Below are 24,589 nucleotides of genomic sequence, written 5' to 3'. Positions count from 1 at the left end.
TTGGAGTAAATTTTAATCATGCTCTTAATGATGAACCTGCTAGTTGTTTGCAATAAGCTTGTGAGTTCTTTTTGACTAATGTTAAGCTACGGTTTTTGGCACTTCCACCATCCAAATTTGCTAGCCTCTTCGGTACTGTGCATTGCATTTTGCTCACATTGAGAATTGTGCATACTTCGCCGGTACATCCAAACCCGTGGGAGAACTTTCTCTTGTTCTCCTACACATAAGCCCATACATCTCCTCAAAACAGCCACCATACCTACCTACCACAGCATTTCCATAGCTGTTCCGAGATATATTGCCATGCAACATCCATTTTTACATTACATGCCATGTTGTCATTTATTATTTATATATTGCTTTGCATGATCATATACAGCTGATGTGTGGTTTACCCATGTTACGCTAGATCATTGCACATCCTGCTACACTGGCAGAGGCATACAGTTTCATACATCATGTTTCATTCATTATGAGTTATTTGTACCAAAAAGTGTGTTGTCATATTAGGATGTTGCCCCTAAAAATAAAAAGAGCCGTGGAGGCCATCAAAAAGGAAAAAAAGAAGAAAGAAAAAAAATGAAAAGAAAGAAAAAAAGAAAAAGAAAAGAAGAAGAAAAAAGGAAAAAAGAGAATAAAGAAAAAGGGGGCAGCATTACTATCTTTTATCCACACTTGTGCTCATGTTTTAGCACCCGCATTATTCATAGGCATCATTTGTGCTCATGTTTAGCACCTACATTCATATGAGAGAGTTTTCATGTTTTACTAGTATAACTATGTGGGGAATTTACACTATAGAACTTGGGTTGTATATTCCAATGATGAGCCTCCTCAAAAGTGCTCTAGGTCTTCGTGAGCAACCAAGTTGGATGCACCCCCACTAGTTCCATTGGAGAGCTTTCATACACATATAGCTCTATGTGCATCCGTTGCATGGCAATCACTACTCCTTGCATAGCATCGATCATAAGGCTTCCTCTTGTCTAATGGTCATTTACAGCTTTGCAAGCCTTTCTTCCATTTGGCCTTCCAAACCCCCATTAACGTTATTTATGCCATAACATCCTGGTGCTAATACCAAATGCTTGCGCTCACCGGTTGAGTAGACTTCGAAATAGTTGATTCATGACGTTCATGTTTATGTTTACTTGACTGAATCCTTCTTATGTTGTGAAAATTTACTTGATGCTTGGAATGAAGGATAGAACTTCTATGTTGAATGCTTAATACATCTTTAATGAACTTTGTACGGTTACATGTCTTTAAAGCAATAGTTCATGAAAACTTCTAGCTTGTCTAACTCTTGCATTATCATCTCTTATATCAATATAGATACTTGCTTTGAATGATTTGATCTCAGCTCATATGCTTTACAATAGTATGATCAAGGTTATGATGGCATGTCACTCCAGAAATTATCTTTGTTTATCGTTTACCTGCTCGGGACGAGCATGAACTAAGCTTGGGGATGCTGATACGTCTCCGACGTATCGATAATTTCTTATGTTCCATGCCACATTATTGATGATATCTACATGTTTTATGCATACTTTACATCATATTTATGCATTTTCTGGAACTAACCTATTAACAAGATGCCGAAGTGCCGATTCTTTGTCTGCTGTTTTTGGTTTCAGAAATCCTAGTAAGGAAATATTCTCGGAATTGGACGAAATCAACGCCCAGGGTCCTATTTTGCCACGAAGCTTCCAGAAGACCGAAGAGTCAACGAAGTGGGGCCACGAGGTGGCCAGGAGGGCAGGCGGCGCGGCCCCACCCTTGGCCGCGCTGACCTGTCTCCTGGGCCCCTCGCGACGCCCCCCCACCTACCCTTCCGCCTACAAATAGCCTTCGTCGCGAAACCCCCAGTACCGAGAGCCACGATACGGAAAACCTTCCAGAGACGCCGCCGCCGCCAATCCCATCTCGGGGGATTCAGGAGATCGCCTCCGGCACCCTGCCGGAGAGGGGAATCATCTCCCGGAGGACTGTACGCCACCATGGTCGCCTCCGGAGTGATGTGTGAGTAGTCTACCCCTGGACTATGGGTCCATAGCAGTAGCTAGATGGTTGTCTTCTCCTCATTGTGCTTAATTGTCGGGTCTTGTGAGCTGCCGAACATGATCAAGATCATCTATCTGTAATTCTATATGTTGTGTTTGTTGGGATCCGATGAATAGAGAATACCATGTTATGTTGATTATCAATTTATATCTATGTGTTGTTTATGATCTTGCATGCTCTCCGTTATTAGTAGATGCTCTGGCCAAGTTGATGCTAGTAACTCCAAGAGGGAGTATTTATGCTTGATAGTGGGTTCATGTCTCCGTGAATCTGGGGGAGTGAGAGAAACCTCTAAGATTATGGATGTGCTGTTGCCACTAGGGATACAACATTGATGCTATGTCCGAGGATGTAGTTATTGATTACATTATGCGCAATACTTAATGCAATTGTCTGTTGTTAGCAACTTAATACTGGAGGGGGTTCGGATGATAACCTGAAGGTGGACTTTTTAGGCATAGATGCATGCTGGATAGCGGTCTATGTACTTTGTCGTAATGCCCAATTAAATCTCACTATACTCATCATAATATGTATGTGCATGGTCATGCCCTCTTTATTTGTCAATTGCCCAACTGTAATTTGTTCACCCAACATGCTGTTTATCTTATGGGAGAGACACCTCTAGTGAACTGTGGACCCCGGTCCAATTCTCTATACTGAAATACAATCTACTGCAATACTTGTTCTACTGTTCTCTGCAAACAATCATCCACACTATACATCTAATCCTTTGTTACAGCAAGCCGGTGAGATTGACAACCTCACTGTTTCGTTGGGGCAAAGTACTTGGTTTGTGTTGTGCAGGTTCCACGTTGGCGCCGGAATCCCTGGTGTTGCGTCGCACTACATCTCACCGCCATCAACCTTCAACGTGCTTCTTGACTCCTACTGGTTCGATAAACCTTGGTTTCTAACTGAGGGAAACTTACTGCTGTACGCATCACACCTTCCACTTGGGGTTCCCAACGGTCGCGTGCTGTACGCGTGTCACTCCTCTTGAATTCGACAGCACGACGGCGTGGTGTCAGTGGTGGTGGAGAAATCCGGCAGAGCTTCGCTAAGCGTGCGGGATGTGGAGGAGCGGGGCGGCTAGGGTTTGGGGAGAGGGGGGCGCCGGCCACTTGAGGTGGTGCGGCCACCTTGTGCTTGTTGGGGTGGCCGGCCCCCTCCCCTTGCCCCTCATTATATAGGTGGAAGCCCCAAGTGTTGGACTACAAGTCTCCGAATAAGACCCGAACCCAAAACCTTCCATGTGATAGGGAAACCTACCCAAATTGGGAATCCCACTTGGGGTGGGATTCCCCCCTTCCATGTGGGGGGGTGGCCGGCCCCCATAGGGGGAGTCCACTTGGGACTCCTCCCCCTCTAGGGTTGGCCGGCCATGGAGGTGGAGTCCCTTTGGGACTCCGCCTTCCAAAGTGGTTTCTTCCGAACTTTTCTAGAACCTTCTAGAACCTTCCATAGAACCTTCCGGATCATTTTAAATCTTATAAAATGACTTCCTATATATGAATCTTATTCTCTGGACCATTCCGGAACTCCTCGTGATGTCCGGGATCTCATCCGGGACTCCGAACAAATATTCGAACTCCATTCCATATTCAAGTTCTACCATTTCAACATCCAACTTTAAGTGTGTCACCCTACGGTTCGCGAACTATGCAGACATGGTTGAGTACTCACTCCGACCAATAACCAATAGCGGGATCTGGAGATCCATAATGGCTCCCACATATTCAACGATGACTTTAGTGATCGAATGAACCATTCACATACGATACCAATTCCCTTTGTCACGCGATATTTTACTTGTCCGAGGTTTGATCATCGGTATCACTTCATACCTTGTTCAACCTCGTCTCCTGACAAGTACTCTTTACTCGTACCATGGTATGTGGTCTCTTATGAACTTATTCATATGCTTGCAAGATATTAGACGACATTCCACCGAGAGGGCCCAGAGTATATCTATCCGTCATCGGGATGGACAAATCCCACTATTGATCCATATGCCTCAACTCATACTTTCCGAATACTTAATCCCACCTTTATAACCACCCATTTACGCAGTGGCGTTTGGTGTAATCAAAGTACCTTTCCGGTATAAGTGATTTACATGATCTCATGGTCATAAGGACTAGGTAACTATGTATCGAAAGCTTATAGCAAATAACTTAATGACGTGATCTTATGCTACGCTTAATTGGGTGTGTCCATTACATCATTCATATAATGATATAACCTTGTTATTAATAACATCCAATGCTCATGATTATGAAACTAATCATCCATTAATCAACAAGATAGTTAAGAGGCATACTAGGGACTCTTTGTTGTTTACATATCACACATGTATCAATGTTTTGGTTAATACAATTATAGCATGGTATATAAACATTTATCATAAACATAAAGATATATAATAATAACCACTTTATTATTGCCTCTAGGGCATATCTCCTTCAATATGCTTGGCTCTTATACAAACTTTGCTAGCACCCTTGAAAAGATGGAAAAAGATAGACAAAAGTACATTAATAAAGTTAATTATGAGGGGGATATTAAAACATCAATACCTTGCAAGCTCTTGGGAATGTGCGAGGCACTAGAAAAGAATTTTGATTGGATTGTTCCTGAAGATTTGTTTGATGAGAGTAGCAAGCCTAAGGGGAATGAAAAGGGAGCCTCTGAAACTTACATAGATAAGATACAATTCATAGTTGAGAAAACTCCAAACCCCGATGTTGATGCTTCGTCTCTTGATAACACTTGATATAAACTTCTTGCGCCTAGCTGAAAGGCGTTAAAGAAAAGCGCTTATGGGAGACAACCCATGATTTTACTTCTGCACTTTTATTTTATATTTGAGTCTTGGAAGTTGTTACTACTGTAGCAACCTCTCCTTATCTTAGTTTTGTTGCATTGTTGTGCCAAGTAAAGTCTTTGATAGTAAGGTTCATACTAGATTTGGATTACTGCGCAGAAACAGATTTCTTTGCTGTCACGAATCTGGGCCTAATTCTCTGTAGGTAACTCAGAAAATAATTCCAATTTGCATGAGTGATCCTCAGATATGTACGCAACTTTCATTCAATTTGAGCATTTTCATTTGAGCAAGTCTGGTGCCTCTTAGAAATTCATCTTTACGAACTGTTCTGTTTTGACAGATTCTGCCTTTTATTTCGCATTGCCTGTTTTGCTATGCTTGATGGATTTTTCGATTTCATTAACTTTCAGTAGCTTTGTGCAATGTCCAGAAGTGTTAAGAATGATTATGTCACCTCTGAACATGTGAATTTTGATTATGCACTAACCCTCTAATGAGTTGTTTTGAGTTTGGTGTGGAGGAAGTTTTTAAGGATCAAGAGAGGGAGATGATACAATATGATCAAGGAGAGTGAAAGCTCTAAGCTTGGGGATGCCCCGGTGGTTCACCCCTGCATATTTCAAGAAAACTCAAGCGTCTAAGCTTGGGGATGCTCAAGGCATTCCCTTCTTCATCGACAACATTATCAGGTTCCTCTAGTGAAACTATATTTTTATTCCATCACATCTTATGTACTTTGCTTGGAGCGTCTGTTTGTTTTTGTTTTTGTTTTGTTTGAATAAAATGGATCCTAGCATTCATTGTGTGGGAGAGAGACACGCTCCGCTGTTGCATATGGACAAATATGTTCTTAGGCTTTACTCATGGTATTCATGGCGAAGGTTGAATCTTCTTCGTTAAATTGTTATATGGTTGGAAACGGGAAATGCTACATGTGGTAATTGGTAGAATGTTTTGAATAATGTGATACTTGGCAATTGTTGTGCTCATGTTTAAACTTTTACATCATATACTTTGCACCTATTAATGAAGAAATACATAGAGCTTGCTAAAATTTGGTTTGCATAATTGGTCTCTCTAAGGTCTAGATAATTTCTAGTAAGGGTCGAACAACAAGGAAGACGGTGTAGAGTCTTATAATGTTTACAATATGTCTTTTATGTGAGTTTTGCTACACCGGTTCATCCTTGTGTTTGTTTCAAATAACCTTGCTAGCCTAAACCTTGTATCGAGAGGGAATACTTCTCATGCATCCAAAATCCTTGAGCCAACCACTATGCCACTTGTGTCCACCATACCTACCTACTACATGGTATTTCTCCGCCATTCCAAAGTAAATTGATTGAGTGCTACCTTTAAAATTTCCATCCTTCACCTTTGCAATATATAGCTCATGGGACAAATAGCCTAAAAACTATTGTGGTATTGAATATGTACTTATGCACTTTATCTCTTATTAAGTTGCTTGTTGTGCGATAACCATGTTCCTGGGGATGCCATCAACTACTCTTTGTTGAATATCATGTGAGTTGCTATGCATGTCCATCTTGTCTGAAGTAAGGGCGATTTACCATGAGTTGAATGGTTTGAGCATGCATACTGTTAGAGAAGAACATTGGGCCGTTAACTAAAGCCATGATCCATGGTGGAAGTTTCAGTTTTGGACAAATATCCTCAATCTCATGTGAGAAAATTAATTGTTGTTGAATGCTTAAGCATTAAAGAGGAGTCCATTATCTGTTGTCTATGTTGTCCCGGTATGGATGTCTAAGTTGAGAATAATCAAAAGCGAGAAATCCAATGCGAGCTTTCTCCTTAGACCTTTGTACAGGCGGCATAGAGGTACCCCTTTGTGACACTTGGTTAAAACATATGTATTGCGGTGATAATCCAGGTAATCCGAGCTAATTAGGACAAGGTGCGGGCACTATTAGTATACTATGCATGAGGCTTGCAACTTGTAGGATATAATTAACATGATACATATGCTTTATTACTACCGTTGACAAAATTGTTTCTTGTTTTCAAAACCAAAGCTCTAGCACAAATATAGCAATCAATGCTTCCCTCTGCGAAGGGCCATTCTTTTACTTTTATTGTTGAGTCAGTTCACCTATCTCTCTCCATCTCAAGAAGTAAACACTTGTGTGAACTGTGCATTGATTCCTACATACTTGCATATTGCACTTGTTATATTACTTTATGTTGACAATATCCATGAGATATACATGTTACAAGTTGAAAGCAACCGCTGAAACTTAATCTTCCTTTGTGTTGCTTCAATACCTTTACTTTGAATTTATTGCTTTATGAGTTAACTCTTATGCAAGACTTATTGATGCTTGTCTTGAAAGTACTATTCATGAAAAGTCTTTGCTATATGATTCATTTGTTTACTCATGTCATTTACCATTGCATTGATCGCTGCATTCATTACATGTGCTTACAATAGTATGATCAAGATTATGATGGCATGTCACTCCAGAAATTATCTTTGTTATCGTTTACCTACTCGGGACGAGCAGGAACTAAGCTTGGGGATGCTGATACGTCTCCAACGTATCGATAATTTCTTATGTTCCATGCCACATTATTGATGATACCTATATGTTTTATGCATACTTTATGTCATATTTATGCATTTTCCGGCACTAACCTATTAACGAGATGCCGAAGAGCCAGTTGTTGTTTTCTGCTGTTTTTGGTTTCAGAAATCCTAGTAAGGAAATATTCTCGGAATTGGACGAAATCAACTCCCAGGGGCCTATTTTGCCACGAAGCTTCCAGAAGTCCGAGGGAGAGACGAAGTGGGGCCACGGGGCGCCGCCACAGTAGGGCGGCGCGGCCTACAGGGGGCCCTCGTGGCCCTGTTGTGTGGGGCCCCCGTGGTGCCTCCTGACCCGCCCTTCCGCCTACTTAAGGTCTTCGTCGCGAAACCCCCAGTACCGAGAGCCACGATACGGAAAACCTTCCAGAGATGCCGCCGCCGCCAATCCCATCTCGGGGGATTCAGGAGATCGCCTCCGGCACCCTGCCGGAGAGGGGAATCATCTCCCGGAGGACTCTTCAGCTTCATGGTCGCCTCCGGAGTGATGTGTGAGTAGTTCAGCCCTGGACTATGGGTCCATAGCAGTAGCTAGATGGTCGTCTTCTCCTAATTGTGCTTCATTGTTGGATCTTGTGAGCTGCCTAACATGATCAAGATCATCTATCTGTAATGCTACATGTTGTGTTTGTTGGGATCCGATGAATATAGAATGCTATGTTATGTTGATTATCAATCTATTATCTATGTGTTGTTTATGATCTTGCATGCTCTCCGTTATTAGTAGAGGCTATGGCCAAGTTTTTGCTAGTAACTCCAAGAGGGAGTATTTATTCTCGATAGTGGGTTCATGCCTCCATTAAATCTGGGACAGTGACAGAAAGTTCTAAGGTTGTGGATGTGCTGTTGCCACTAGGGATAAAACATCGATGCTATGTCTAAGGATGTAGTTGTTGATTACATTACGCACCATACTTAATGCAATTGTCTGTTGTTTGCAACTTAATACTGGAAGGGGTTCGGATGATAACCTGAAGGTGGACTTTTTAGGCATAGATGCATGCTGGATAGCGGTCTATGTACTTTGTCGTAATGCCCAATTAAATCTCACTATACTCATCATATCATGTATGTGCATGGTCATGCCCTCTTTTTTTGTCAATTGCCCAACTGTAATTTGTTCACCCAACATGCTTATTCTTATGGGAGAGACGTCTCTAGTGAACTGTGGACCCCGGTCCATTCTTTTAATCGAATACAATCTACTGCAATACTTGTTCTACTATTTTCTGCAAACAATCATCATCCACACTATACATCTAATCCTTTGTTACAGCAAGCCGGTGAGATTGACAACCTCACTGTCACGTTGGGGCAAAGTAATTTGGTTGTGTTGTGCAGGTTCCACGTTGGCGCCGGAATCCCTGGTGTTGCGCCGCACTACACTTCGCCGCCATCAACCTTCAACGTGCTTCTTGGCTCCTACTGGTTCGATAAACCTTGGTTTCTTACTGAGGGAAAACTTGCCGCTGTACGCTTCACACCTTCCTCTTGGGGTTCCCAACGGACGCGTGCTGTACGCGTATCAAGGCCCTGAGGGGTGTTGCGGATCTCGGAGTGGAGGTTGTTGATCCGAGCGTCAGCGTTGTCCTGGAAGAGCTGGTGGAGAGACGGCCATAGGGCGGCGGTGGTGGCAGCCTCGCGGAAGACAAGGTTGAAAATCTCAGTGGATGATGGCGAGGTCGTCGGTGACCCAGCGAGGTTCGTCGGGGCGGGAGACAGCGTTGGTGGCGACGTGATCGCGGAGATTGCAGCGCCCAAGATGAACCTCGAAGAGGTGGCGCCAATGGTAGTAGTTGTGCTGGGCTAGATCTAGAGTGATCGGGATAAAGGGGGTTACATCGTCTATGGTGTCTGTATAGGAGAGGGGAGCAGCCATGACGGCCGGGGGAGAGAAGCTGGTGAGGGAGGTGGAGGGGCTGGTGGCGGCGGCGGCCTTGGCCTTCTGTTCGAAGTAGCCAGGCAGTGGCAATGGAGGAGGTTTGGGCGGCCGCACCATCGGCCCTGGATCTAATCTGATACCATGAAGATTGATATAATTGTATTGCTTAATGATTAACAAAGGAGATATAAGGTTTATATAGCACAAGAGAGAGGGGGGGCACCGTACTAAACCCTAACTTGCTATACACGTAATATATAATCTAACATCCACTAGCGCCACGGCTCTGCTTCCTCCGGATGGAACCGTAGGCGGACGCGAATCGAGCTGCTGTAGTACGAAATGTTCAAACTGAAGCTGCAGCGGCACATCATGCTCCGCCTTGACTGCGTGCCTTTCTCAACGGCCGCGGCACCTCAAGCCTACGTCGCTGGCTTGATCCCCACGTGTGGCCACCATGCCTTCCTCGCTCGTCCCGATGCCGAACCCCTCCGCTTCCATCCCAACTCATCCTGCTGTGCCTCTACAAGCTTGGGTCACAATGGCAATTTTACCCACGGATCCGGGTATCCACGGATATTCGACCCACCGGGCACGGGTATGGAGGGTTGATTGTGTCCATGGATTTCATGGGGCGGATATCCGATAATTCATGGAGCGGGCACGGGTAGAGCTGCTGCTCCGTGGATAGTCGATGGATATCCAACTGACACGTGGGACCCACCACTTGAGTAGAATCGGAGTGTGTCTTTAGTGCTAGCGGGAGATTAATTAGTGCACATCGTAGTCGACTTCCAGCAAAAATAGCAGAAGCTCTTATGTGTATGCAATCATGGTCTCGAGCGGTCATGTTAGGTAATTCATTACTACATTCCCACTATGTGCTCTGACTACAGTACTATATGAAATCTAAGTTCTTTATATTTTCTGAAATTGTATTAGGTGAGATTCATGGTGATCTTCTTGCTGTTCTTAAAGATGAACAAGAAGAAATGGTACTGTCCAACAAGCTCTTATTTACTTGCTTTAATTATTTATTCTTTTGATGCTTTTTCAATTGTTAAGCTTTGGTGCTTTTTCAATTGTAGGATTCTAATGAATTCATTGTCACTGAGAATGACTGAATGAGGCTACAATAATCCAAGATTCAACTCAACCTTTCTACTATCTTTTGCTATATAGCTTTAACGCATTAGATGTTGTGTTGGAATCTTGTAATAAAAAGCAATGTCTATATATGTTCTCTGAGATTGAAATGAGACATCTATTGTATGGTGTGATTGTGTGAGATTTAACATATTATAAGTACTATGTGATTGATATTTTTTTTTGATATTCCTATGAATTGTTGACATAATTATGGCTAAAATTCTACTTAAATAATGTCGAAATGCTGCCAAAATATTAATGTTAGCTTATTATTGATAAAATGCAAGTGAAATATTGCTGAAATGGTACTCAAATTTTACGGGCATGAATATCCATGGATATCCGGGTATCCAGCGGATTTGGATTTGGGGCGACATCCATGCCCATGGATACTTCCGTGGGCGGGGCAGAGCGAGACTGATGGATTTGAGCATGGATCTGGTTAAAACCTATATCCGTCCAAACCCGCTCCACTGCCATCCTTAAGCTTGGGCAGCACCTCCGTTTGTACACTTTGCCGGCCTTCTTCATCGACTACATCGCGCTGGTCCTACCTCTGATTCCCGTCGCCCGGCTTTTCCCCATCGATCTACTGGTTTCACGTACGGCATTCTTATTTTAGCTGTCCTGTTTGACTGCACGAACAATAGTGTAGCCACATCTGTTTATATTATCATATCATCTATAGCTAACTTAGAGTTAACATATACTACTTTATGAAAATATGGCCCATCTTTCACTCTCATAAAGTGTCTAGGAGCACGTGCTAGAGCTGGCTCTTGCATTAGAGCCCACTTAACTTCTCTCTCCAATTTTCACTCATCCAACTAAGCAAAAAAATAATATTTTATCTCTTATAGCCAGCTCGCTGGATCTTATTGTACTTGGTCTAAGACTTTACAACCAATTAAAATAGGATGGGTCTAGGGAGCAATCGGTGGCTCGTTGGTGCTAGCCAGCCATCGCTCCAAAAATAAGGGAAGTCCTGCCTGACCGGCCCGAAAGGGAATCCAATCCTGACCGGCCCACCCCTCCTCCCCAGTCCGCGCTGATTTGTTCCGTCCTAGCCGCACGCTCCCCACCAAACACAGCTCTCCCTCACAAACCATGTGAGCCTCCTTTTCTCTCTTCTTCCTCCCCAAGCCTGCAACTCTTCTCCCCCTTTCCATCACATCTTCGTTGCAGTTTCTTCGCGAAACTCCCAGGTTGCTTTGATTCGAAGCTGATACTAAAGAACATGTAGGACAAGTTCAGATCCCACATATACTTAACTTCTCCTCCCATCTCCCCTTTGCTTTTCCTTTTTCTCAAATTTCTATACCTGGCAACCAGATCTACAAATTTGTTCCCAACAAAACACAAATTCACCTAACAAAAATTGGTGTACATGTTCAGATCCATATCATCTAAACCAAAGAAATTCAAAAAAGTGCATCTTTAGGATCTAAGACCATCTCTAGTAGTGCCCGTAAAACTTAGAACTGAAAACCTAGAGTTCAGTCTCCCGAATTTTACGGTTTCATTGATTTTAGTCGCTGCGCAGAATAGAAACCGAAAAGACGAACAAAAAAATAAAATAAAAAAATTTCTGGAAATTTTTGGCAACGAACATGTGAAATGGAACGAGTTCGGTGCTCCGATCGAGCTACATTCATACATAATTTACATATAATAGCCAAAATAAACAACTAATCCAACGCCACGAGAGTAATCTGACCAATATTTGGCCCCGGGATAGTCACCGGAGCATCTACGCGTGGCGGAGGAAGGAGCGGATGCGGCGGAGGAAGCCTAGGCAACGACGAGGGCAGCGAGCTCAAACACCGTCGCCGCCTCATAGTTCTGAAGGAGATATGCTCTAGAGGCAATAATAAAGTGGTTATTATTTATATCTTTATGTTTATGATAAATGTTTATATATCATGCTAGAATTGTATTAACCGAAACATTAGTACATGTGTGATATGTAGACAAACAAGAAGTCCCTAGTATGCCTCTTAAACTAGCTTGTTGATTAATGGATGATTAGTTTCATAATCATGAACATTGGATGTTATTAATAACAAGGTTATGTCATTGTATGAATGATGTAATGGACACACCCAATTAAGCGTAGCATAAGATCTCGTCATTAAGTTATTTGCTATAAGCTTTCGATACATAGTTACCTAGTCCTTATGACCATGAGATCATGTAAATCACTTATATCGGAAAGGTACTTTGATTACACCAAACACCACTGCGTAAATGGGTGGCTATAAAGGTGGGATTAAGTATCCGGAAAGTATGAGTTGAGGCATATGGATCAACAGTGGGATTTGTCCATCCCGATGACGGATAGATATACTCTGGGCCCTCTCGGTGGAATGTCATCTAATGTCTTGCAAGCATATGAATGAGTTCATAAGAGACCACATACCACGGTATGAGTAAAGAGTACTTGTCAGGAGACGAGGTTGAACAAGGTATAGAGTGATACCGAAGATCAAACCTCGGACAAGTAAAATATCGCGAGACAAAGGGAATTGGTAATGTATGTGAATGGTTCATTCGATCACTAAAGTCATCGTTGAATATGTGGGAGCCATTATGGATCTCCAGATCCCGCTATTGGTTATTGGTCGGAGTGAGTACTCAACCATGTCCGCATAGTTCACGAACCGTAGGGTGACACACTTAAAGTTGGATATTGAAATGGTAGTACTTGAATATGGAATGGAGTTCGAATATTTGTTCGGAGTCCCGGATGAGATCCCGGACATCACGAGGAGTTCCGGAATGGTCCGGAGAATAAGATTCATATATAGGATGTCATTTTATGTGAAATAAAATGTCGCGGAAGGTTCTATGGAAGGTTCTAGAAGGTTCTAGAAAAGTCCGGAAGAAACCACCAAGGAAGGTGGAGTCCACATGGGACTCCACCTCCATGGCCGGCCAACCCTAGATGGGGAGGAGTCCCAAGTGGACTCCTCCATAGGGGGCCGGCCACCCCCCCACATGGGAGGTGGAAATCCCACCTTTTGGTGGGAGTCCTAGTTGGGCTAGGTTTCCCCTCTTATGGAAGGTTTTGGTTCGGGTCTTATTCGAAGACTTGGACACCAACACTTGGGGATCCACCTATATAATGAGGGGCCAAGGGAGGGGGCCGGCCACCCTAAGACCACAAGCTGGCCGCCCCATTGAAGTGGCCGGCCACCCCCTCCCAAACCCTAGCCGCCCCCTCTCCTCCATATCTCCCGCGTAGCTTAGCGAAGCTCCGCCGGACTTCTTCACCGCCACCGACACCACGCCGTCGTGCTGTCGGATTCAAGAGGAGCTACTACTTCCGCTGCCCGCTGGAACGGGGAGGTGGACGTCGTCTTCATCAACAACCGAACGTGTGACCGAGTACGGAGGTGCTGCCCGTTCGTGGCGCCGGAACCGATCGTGATCAAGATCTTCTATGCGCTTTTGCAAGCGGCAAGTGATCGTCTACCGCAGCAACAAGAGCCTCATCTTGTAGGCTTTGGAATCTCTTCAAGGGTGAGACTCGATACCCCCTCGTTGCTACCGTCTTCTAGATTGCATCTTGGCTTGGATTGCGTGTTCGCCGTAGGAAAATTTTTGTTTTCTATGCAACGTTATCCTACGGTGGTATCGAGCCGTGTCTATGCATAGATGGTTGCACGAGTAGAACACAATGGTTTGTGGGCGTTGATGCTCTTGTTATCTTTAGTTTGAGTACTTTGCATCTTTATGGCATAGTGGGATGAAGCGGCTCGGACTAACTTTACATGACCGCGTTCATGAGACTTGTTCCTCGTTCGACATGCAACTTGTATTGCATAAGAGGCTTTGCGGGTGTCTGTCTCTCCTACTATAGTAAAGATTCAATTTACTCTTCTATTGAAAACATTAGTATCAACGTTGTGGTTCATGTTCGTAGGTAGATTAGATCTCTCTCGAAAACCCTAAACCACGTAAAATATGCAAACCAAATTAGAGACGTCTAACTTGTTTTTGCAGGGTTTGGTGATGTGATATGGCCATAATGTGATGATGAATATGTATGAGATGATCATTATTGTATTGTGGCAACCGGCAGGAGCCTTATGGTTGTCTTTAAATTTCATGTTGAGTAGTATTTCATAGTAGTTGTAATAGTTGCTACATGGAGGACAATCATGAAGACGGCGCCATTGACCTTGACGCTACGCCGACGATGATGGAGATCATGCCCGAAGATGATGGAGATCATGTCCGTGCTTTGGAGATGAAGATCAAAGGCGCAAAGACAAAAGGGCCATATCATATCACATATGAACTGCATGTGATGTTAATCCTTTTTATGCATCTTATTTTGCTTAGATCGCGACGGTAGCATTATAAGATGATCCCTCACTAAAATCTCAAGATAATAAAGTGTTCATCCTTAGTAGCACCGTTGCCAAGACTTGTCGTTTCGAAGCATCTCGTGATGATCGGGTGTGATAGAATCAACAAGTGCATACAACGGGTGCAAGACAGTTTTGCACATGCGGATACTAAGGTGGCCTTGACGAGCCTAGCATGTACAGACATGGTCTCGGAACACGTGATACCGAAAGGTAGAGCATGAATCATATGGTTGATATGATGAACACTTTGAGTGTTCGCCATTGAAGTCACACCTTTTCTCGTGATGATCGGGTTTAGGTGCGGTGGATTTGGTTCGTGTGATCACTAAGACAATGCGAGGGATATTGTTTTGAGTGGGAGTTCACCTAGATTTTTAATTATGTTGAATTAAAATTTGAACTCAATTTGTCATAAACTTAGTCTAAACTATTGCAAATATATGTTGTAGAGATGGCGTCCCCAATCAATTTTAATCAGTTCCTAGAGAAAGAGAAACTTAAGAGCAACGGTAGCAACTTCACCGACCGGTTCCGTCATGTGAGGATCTTCCTCTCGGCGGAAATCTGCAATTTGTGCTTGATGCACCGCTAGGTGACCCTCCTGCAGAAGATGAATCCGATGAAGTAAAAGCTGTTTACGCGACTCGGAAAACTCGGTACTCTCAAGTTCGGTGTGCCATCCTGTGCGATGCTGAATCCGATCTTCAAAAACGTTTTGAGCACCACGATCCTCATGAGTTGATGAATGAGCTGAAAGCTATATTCGAGACTCATGCGGCCGTGGAATGCTATGAAGCATCGAAACATTTCTTCAGCTGTATGATGGAAGAAGGCAGCTCCGTTAGTGAGCACATGCTCGCCATGACCGGGCATGCGAAGAAACTCAGTGACTTGGGAATAGTGATTCCTAACAGACTGGGGATTAATCGTGTCCTTCAATCATCGCCACCAAGTTACAAGAACTTTGTGATGAACTACAATATGCGAGAACATGAACAAGGAGTTACCTGAACTCTTTGGCATGCTAAAAGCTGCTGAGATTGAGATCAAGAAAGAGCACCAAGTGTTGATGGTCAACAAGACCACCAGTTTCAAGAAACAGGGCAAGTCTAAGGGAAAATTCAAGAAGGGTGGCAAGAAAGCTGCCACGCCTCCTATGAAACCTAAGAACGGCCCTAAGCACGATGCTGAGTGCTATTACGCAAGGAGAAGGGACACTTTGGAAGCGTAATTTCTCCAAGTATCCGGCTGATCTGAAGAGCGGCCTTGTCAAGAAGAAGAAAGAAGGTATATCTGATATACATGTTATAGATGTTTATCTCACTGGTTCTCGTTCTAGTACACTGGTATTTGATACTGGTTCGGTTGCTCATATACGTAACTCAAACAGGAACTAAAGAATAAACGAAGACTACTGAAAGATGAAGTGACGATGCGCGTTGGAAATGGATCCAAAGTCGATGTGATCGCTGTCAGCACACTTCCTCTACATCTACCTTCGGGATTAGTTTTGAGCCTAAATAATTGTTATTTTGTACCCGCGTTGAGCATGAACATTATATCTGGATCTTGTTTAATGCAAGACGGTTATTCATTCAAGTCTGAGAATAATGGTTGTTCTATTTTTATGAATAATATCTTTTATGGTCGAGCACCACAAAAGAATGGCTTATTTCTGTTAGATCTCGATAGTAGTGATACGCATATACATAACATTGATGCTAAGCGAATTAAACTAAATGATAATTCTACTTATATGTGGCACTGTCGTCTTGGTCATATTGGAGTGAAACGCATGAAGAAACTCCATACTGATGGATTACTTGAATCACTTGACTTTGAGTCACTTGATAGATGCGAAGCATGTCTAATGGGAAAAATGACAAAGACTCCATTTTCTGGTATGATGGAGCGAGCTACAGACTTATTGGAAATCATACATACCGATGTATGTGGACCAATGAGTGTAGCATCGCGCGGTGGTTATCGTTATGTTCTAACCTTCACAGATGATCTGAGTAGATATGGGTATATCTATTTCATGAAACATAAATCTGAAACTTTCGAGAAGTTTAAGGAATTTCAAAGTGAAGTAGAAAATCAACGTAACAAGAAGATCAAATTTCTACGATCTGATCGTGGAGGTGAATATCTGAGTTATGAGTTTGGCATGCATTTAAAGAAATGCGGAATACTTTCAAAATTGACACCGCCAGGAACACCTCAACGAAACGGTGTGTCCGAACGTCGTAATCGAACTCTCTTAGATATGGTTCGTAGTATGATGTCTCTTACTGATTTGCCGTTATCATTTTGGAGTTATGCATTAGAGACAGCCGCATTCACTTTAAATAGAGCACCATCAAAATCCGTAGAAACGACACCGTATGAATTATGGTTTAATAAGAAACCTAAGTCATCGTTCCTGAAAGTTTGGGGTTGCGAAGCCTATGTAAAGAAGTTACAACCGGACAAGCTAGAACCCAAAGCGGAGAAATGCGTCTTCATAGGATACCCTAAGGAAACTATAGGGTACACTTTCTATCACAGATCCGAAGGCAAAATCTTTGTTGCTAAGAACGGAACCTTTCTTGAGAAAGAATTTCTCACTAAAGAAGTGACTGGAAGAAAAGTAGAACTCGATGAGATTGATGAATCTATACTCGTTGATCAGAGTAGCGCGATACCGGAAACTGTTCCTGTGCCACCTACACCGGCAACAGAGGAAGCTACTGATAATGATCATGAAACTTCGAACGAGGAAACTACTGAACCTCGCAGATCGACAAGGGAACGTGCCACTCCTGATTGGTATGATCCTTGTCTAAATGTCATGATTGTGGATAACAATGATGAGGACCACGTGACGTATGAAGAAGCGATGATGAGCCCAGATTCCAACAAATGGCAAGAAGCCATGAAATCCGAAATGGGATCCATGTATGATAACAAAGTATGGACTTTGGTAGACTTACCTGATAGCCGAAAGGCTGTCGAGAATAAATGGATCTTCAAGAGAAAAACAGATGCCGATGGTAATATTATCGTCTATAAAGCTCGACTTGTCGCAAAGGGTTTCCGACAAATTCAAGGAGTTGACTACGATGAGACTTTCTCACCCGTAGCGAAGCTAAAATCTGTGAGGATTTTGTTAGCAATAGCTGCATTTTTCGATTATGAGATTTGGCAGATGGATGTCAAAACGGCGTTCCTTAATGGAGACATTGAGGAAGAGTTGTATATGGTACAACCCAAAGGTTTTATCGATCCTAAAAATGCTGACAAAGTATGCAAACTTCAGCGTTCAATCTATGGACTGAAGCAAGCATCAAGAAGTTGGAACCGACGCTTTGATAAGGTGATCAAAGACTTCGGGTTTATACAGTGTCATGGAGAGGCCTGTATTTACAAGAAAGTGAGTGGGAGCTCGTAGCATTCCCGATATTATATGTAGATGACATATTATTGATCGGGAATGATATAGAACTATTAAGCAGTGTTAAGGGTTATTTGAATAATAGTTTTTCAATGAAAGACCTTGGTGAAGCATCGTATATATTAGGCATCAAGATTTATAGAGATAGATCAAGACGCCTAATAGGGCTATCACAGAGTACATATCTGGACAAGATTCTAAAGAAGTTTAGAATGGACGAAAGTAAGAAAGGGTTCTTACCTATGTTACCAGGCAAGGTATTGAGTAAGACTCAAGGACCGGCTACGGCAGAAGAAAGAGAAAGGATGAGTAATATCCCCTATGCCTCGCGATAGGATCTATCATGTATGCCATGCTATGTACTAGACCGGATATAGCACATGCCGTTAGTTTGACTAGCAGATATCAAAGTGATCCAGGAATGGAACATCGGACAGCGGTCAAGAATATCCTGAAGTACTTGAAAAGAACTAAGGATATGTTTCTTTGTTATGGAGGTGACCAAGAGCTCGTTGTAAACGGTTACACCGATGCAAGTTGGAACACTGATCCTGATGACTCTAAGTCATAATCTGGGTACGCGTTTATATTGAATGGTGCTGCGCAGAAGTCGGGCAAGCTCGAAGCAGTGCACGGTGGCGAAGTCTTCAACAGAATCGAGTACATAAGCGGCTTCAGAGGCTTCATCAGAAGCGGTATGGATGAAGAGGTTCATTGTAGAGCTCGGTGTGGTTCCTAGTGCATTGGACCCATTAATCATTTACTGTGATAACATGGGTGCCATCGCCAATGCACAAGAGCCAAGGTCACACAAGAGGCTGAAGCATATCAAGCTGCGTTACCACTCGATTCGCGAGTACATCGAAGATGGAGAAGTAAAGATTTGCAAAGTACACACTGATCTGAATGTAGCAGATCCGTTGACTAAAGCTCTCCCTAGGGCAAAGCATGACCAACACCAGAATGCCATGGGTGTTAGGTATATTACAATGTAATCTAGATTATTGACTCTAGTGCAAGTGGGAGACTGAAGGAGATATGCTCTAGAGGCAATAATAAAGTGGTTATTATTTATATCTTTATGTTTATGATAAATGTTTATATATCATGCTAGAATTGTATTAACCGAAACATTAGTACATGTGTGATATGTAGACAAACAAGAAGTCCCTAGTATGCCTCTTAAACTAGCTTGTTGATTAATGGATGATTAGTTTCATAATCATGAACATTGGATGTTATTAATAACAAGGTTATGTCATTATATGAATGATGTAATGGACACACCCAATTAAGCGTAGCATAAGATCTCGTCATTAAGTTATTTGCTATAAGCTTTCGATACATAGTTACCTAGTCCTTATGACCATGAGATCATGTAAATCACTTATACCGGAAAGGTACTTTGATTACACCAAACACCACTGCGTAAATGGGTGGCTATAAAGGTGGGATTAAGTATCCGGAAAGTATGAGTTGAGGCATATGGATCAACAGTGGGATTTGTCCATCCCGATGACGGATAGATATACTCTGGGCCCTCTCGGTGGAATGTCGTCTAATGTCTTGCAAGCATATGAATGAGTTCATAAGAGACCACATACCACGGTACGAGTAAAGAGTACTTGTCAGGAGACGAGGTTGAACAAGGTATAGAGTGATACCGAAGATCAAACCTCGGACAAGTAAAATATCGCGAGACAAAGGGAATTGGTAATGTATGTGAATGGTTCATTCGATCACTAAAGTCATCGTTGAATATGTGGGAGCCATTATGGATCTCCAGATCCCGCTATTGGTTATTGGTCGGAGTGAGTACTCAACCATGTCCGCATAGTTCACGAACCGTAGGGTGACACACTTAAAGTTGGATGTTGAAATGGTAGTACTTGAATATGGAATGGAGTTCGAATATTTGTTCGGAGTCCCGGATGAGATCCCGGACATCACGAGGAGTTCCGGAATGGTCCGGAGAATAAGATTCATATATAGGATGTCATTTTATGTGAAATAAAATGTCGCGGAAGGTTCTATGGAAGGTTCTAGAAGGTTCTAGAAAAGTCCGGAAGAAACCACCAAGGAAGGTGGAGTCCACATGGGACTCCACCTCCATGGCCGGCCAACCCTAGATGGGGAGGAGTCCCAAGTGGACTCCTCCATAGGGGGCCGGCCACCCCCCACATGGGAGGTGGAAATCCCACCTTTTGGTGGGAGTCCTAGTTGGGCTAGGTTTCCCCTCTTATGGAAGGTTTTGGTTCGGGTCTTATTCGAAGACTTGGACACCAACACTTGGGGATCCACCTATATAATGAGGGGCCAAGGGAGGGGGCCGGCCACCCTAAGACCACAAGCTGGCCGCCCCATTGAAGTGGCCGGCCACCCCCTCCCAAACCCTAGCCGCCCCCCTCTCCTCCATATCTCCCACGTAGCTTAGCGAAGCTCCGCCGGACTTCTTCACCGCCACCGACACCACGCCGTCGTGCTGTCGGATTCAAGAGGAGCTACTACTTCCGCTGCCCGCTGGAACGGGGAGGTGGACGTCGTCTTCATCAACAACCGAACGTGTGACCGAGTACGGAGGTGCTGCCCGTTCGTGGCGCCGGAACCGATCGTGATCAAGATCTTCTACGCGCTTTTGCAAGCGGCAAGTGATCGTCTACCGCAGCAACAAGAGCCTCATCTTGTAGGCTTTGGAATCTCTTCAAGGGTGAGACTCGATACCCCCTCGTTGCTACCGTCTTCTAGATTGCATCTTGGCTTGGATTGCGTGTTCGCCGTAGGAAAATTTTTGTTTTCTATGCAACGTTATCCTACAAGTTCCTGCTGGTGAGGGGAAGCGCTAGCGCATCATCGTCGTCATCGCTGTCGGGGCGTGGCGAGCTACGAGCCGCCGGACGGGACCTCGCCGTCCCCATCGCCCGCAGCAATGCGTGTCGACCTGCGCACCAACCTGCGTGTCGCGCGCTTGCGCGCTCCCTCGGAGCGCGTCCACTTTGCACGGTCTGCCTCCGACCGCAAAACAGGCGGACGAGACGGCGAGCCTCCGCCACCGACTTTGCTGCCTCCCCTACCGCATCTTCGTGCGCGCGCCATTGCGAATGGAGGGGGGTCGCAGCGGAATTCCTCTCAGAGGGCGAGGGTTTTTCGTGGCGGAGGAGCGGATGCGGTGGCGGGGAGTAGGTTTTTGGAACCCTACTCCACTCCGCGGCCTGTATAAATAGGGTTCATGCGCTCACCTTCTCGGGCCCTCGAGAAAGTTTTACGGGACGGCCCTCCGATTCAGGTGCTTTCTATGATGATTTTGGCCCAAACCCATAAATTCGCCGGAAAAAATTAGTTCCGGCGGCATTTACAGCCTCTGTTAGAGTTGCTCTAATAGCAGCATGTACACCAAACGTTGCACAGACTTGGAGCTGGAACATGTAGATCAAATTGTGTGACGAAACTAACTAGGTGGGCACAAACCTGTTATATCTTCCATTAGCAGAAACTGTTATATCTTCCATTAGCAACTGCTAATGGGATTCTCAAGCTAGTTGCTTTGTGTGCAGATTTAACCCAAGACACCCACTTGCAGCAACTTAGTTAGTTGACCTGATGCATAACTATCCATACAAAAAAAAAGACAAGGACTAGCAATGCATTTAGATGGTCACAGAGTACTAAAAGGTTCTATAGTGGGATTAGGTACTGGTAGTGTGTCAAAACTATCTAGACAACCAGTGGAAAAACAAAACTATTCTAACCAGCAACTAGTAGTGTGACATGACAAACAAAGCAGTAAATTGTTTGACTTAGCTACAGTTTTAGCTGCTAATGTTGAAAGGAAGACCTACTGTGACATGCAAAGCAAGGTTTTGTTTATTTCGTCATAGTGCGAAATGAAGATTCTGGACCGTTGTCGATGATGCAAAAGGACACTTGATCTGTACCATGTGAGCCTCTAGTAAATGGAATTGCAAGTAAGAGAAAAGATATGAATGGTGGTGACAACAATAAATTGGGTTGCCTATATCATGCCGGTGCAATAAGCAATTAATTAGTTCTGGAGAAGCAACTTATATGAACCAGACAAAGCAGCTTAGGTTAGCCTAGTAGAAAAATCATATGAGCCACAGAAACAACTTTGTTGGGCCTAGTATATCAACTTAGATGAGCCAGAGGAGCAACTTAGATACATTCTGAAAAATAGTTTTGAAGTATACTTACAAAATGAAATTACTATTGTTTTGCAGATGCATGGTTTGGACCTGAACCTTGAACCAGACGATGTTGACATGGAAGATGCAAAATTAAATGACAGTGAACCCTTTTTCTGCACTCAAGTTGCCCAGATAGATGTTTTCGATGAGTCTCAGGACCTACTTCTTGCTGACCAAGGTGGACAAGGTGGCAATTCTGATGTTCACAATGGAAGAGGGGAAAAATTCAATGCGGTACCACCTCCAGCAAATCCTAGCACCGAAAACCTCAACACCACGACTATCCCTACTACAACCAATTCTGGTTCTTCTAACCCTGACTTGGTGGATCATGGTACTGATGGAGTTGCTCCTAAACCACAAGTTGCATCTAGTCCTCAAGAACCCTTCCTGGTTATGCGATTTGACACAATCGAAGATGCTAGAGAACATCACAATGCTTATACGAAAAGGTTGGGTTTTTCTATCAAATCAAACACATCGCAGAGACAACCTTTTACTAAGGTACTGCGAAAGCAACAATTTGTGTGCAACAAGTATTGCTGTATTGGCCACCCTCTTCATCCACTTCTATGGCGTGTGCGTTGGCATATGCTGAGAGTCTTCTTGACTGGATGTGCTTCTCATCTGCTATTGGGCGGCCTGGGAAGGCATTTGGTTTTTGGATGATACGAGTTTGTGAATTGTCACCCTCTTCATCCCTCTGTAGGTTTAGCGAGGTGGCTTCGAGTTTGATCTTTTGTATTGCTCTTGTAAGGTGTTGTGAATAATCTAATAAAAAAGTCGTGTGCATCCCTTAGATGCAGAAGCTGGGCGATATTTCCCCCATTTCGAAAAAAATGTATTGGCCAACCAGAACAGAAGAACAAATTCAAGAAGAGAGAATCAATTTTGTAGAAGAGGTTAGTCATGTCCGGCTAGATGATGAAAACGGGGACGGGGAAGAAGCTGGACCATCAAAAAAATCAAAATCTGCAGGAGTGGAGCGCTAAAGGGAAAAAAATCAAGCAAAGTGATAACTACAAGAACACAAATCAATAGTAGCTAGTTTCGAAATAAGGGTATCGAACCACGAGGAGCTACTAGTTAGGGTATTAATGCCCCTTGCTACTACCTATTAAATATTACTTGTAAATTGTTTTCTAATCTCGAAATGTTTTAAGGGGATGGTTGTAATTGGTTCTAATAAAGTAAATAAAGTAGTAAAAAGCGTTATAAGAAAAGGGTTGAAACTTAATAACAAAACGTGTTCTTAGGAATTATTAGATCCACCTCTAGCATTAGGATTCGTTTTAATCAAGATGAAGTATACTTTTAATCATATTGTGTGTGAGAGAGCTCCGTAATAAGATGCGCCCAGAAAGCCATCGGTCATCGCATCTCTAAATAACCACATCAGCTAGTCTTCTGCAAGCCACATATTAACTATTGCTATTAAGGGTTTTACCCTGTGGTTATCGATATGAGATTAATGAGTCCCTCTTTATCCCCCACATCCATGTGTTAAAGTGTCGATAGGGTAATGTCACTTCTCGCCGTTCACTTTACCACACTTCAAAGGGTAGTTCCCTCTTGAAATCATAAGGTAAATATTACATGGTGCACAACACATAATATCAAGAGAGAGAACTAACACACATTAATACTTAAAATCATAAATCGTCTTAGATTCATCTCGTATTCATGCTAGAGTTTCTCCATCTCTCCAAGAACTAAAATAACTACTCACACATGGAATCAATCAAGAACATCATCATAATCTCGTATTCATGTTATCAAATGATTTTTGTTTAAATTTGATTGATCAAAACAATAGAAAAGTGAAACAATATATAATTGTGATAAATGAAGGCACCAAAAGGGCATTGCTTCTGATTATTGATTGCTCACCCAATAAATGTTGCACAAGAACTTTGTGTTCCAATTGTTTGGGCTTATTATTTATAATTGACCACCAAAATTAAAGACTTGAGTGCACAAAGGGGGATGTAAGTTTATGTCACATCTCATGTACCCATTATAAAGGAAAAATAAAGCAA

Source organism: Lolium perenne, chromosome 3 (genome assembly GCF_019359855.2).
Source record: "Lolium perenne isolate Kyuss_39 chromosome 3, Kyuss_2.0, whole genome shotgun sequence".
NCBI lineage: Eukaryota > Viridiplantae > Streptophyta > Magnoliopsida > Poales > Poaceae > Lolium > Lolium perenne.
This window is presented reverse-complemented; position numbering follows the sequence as displayed.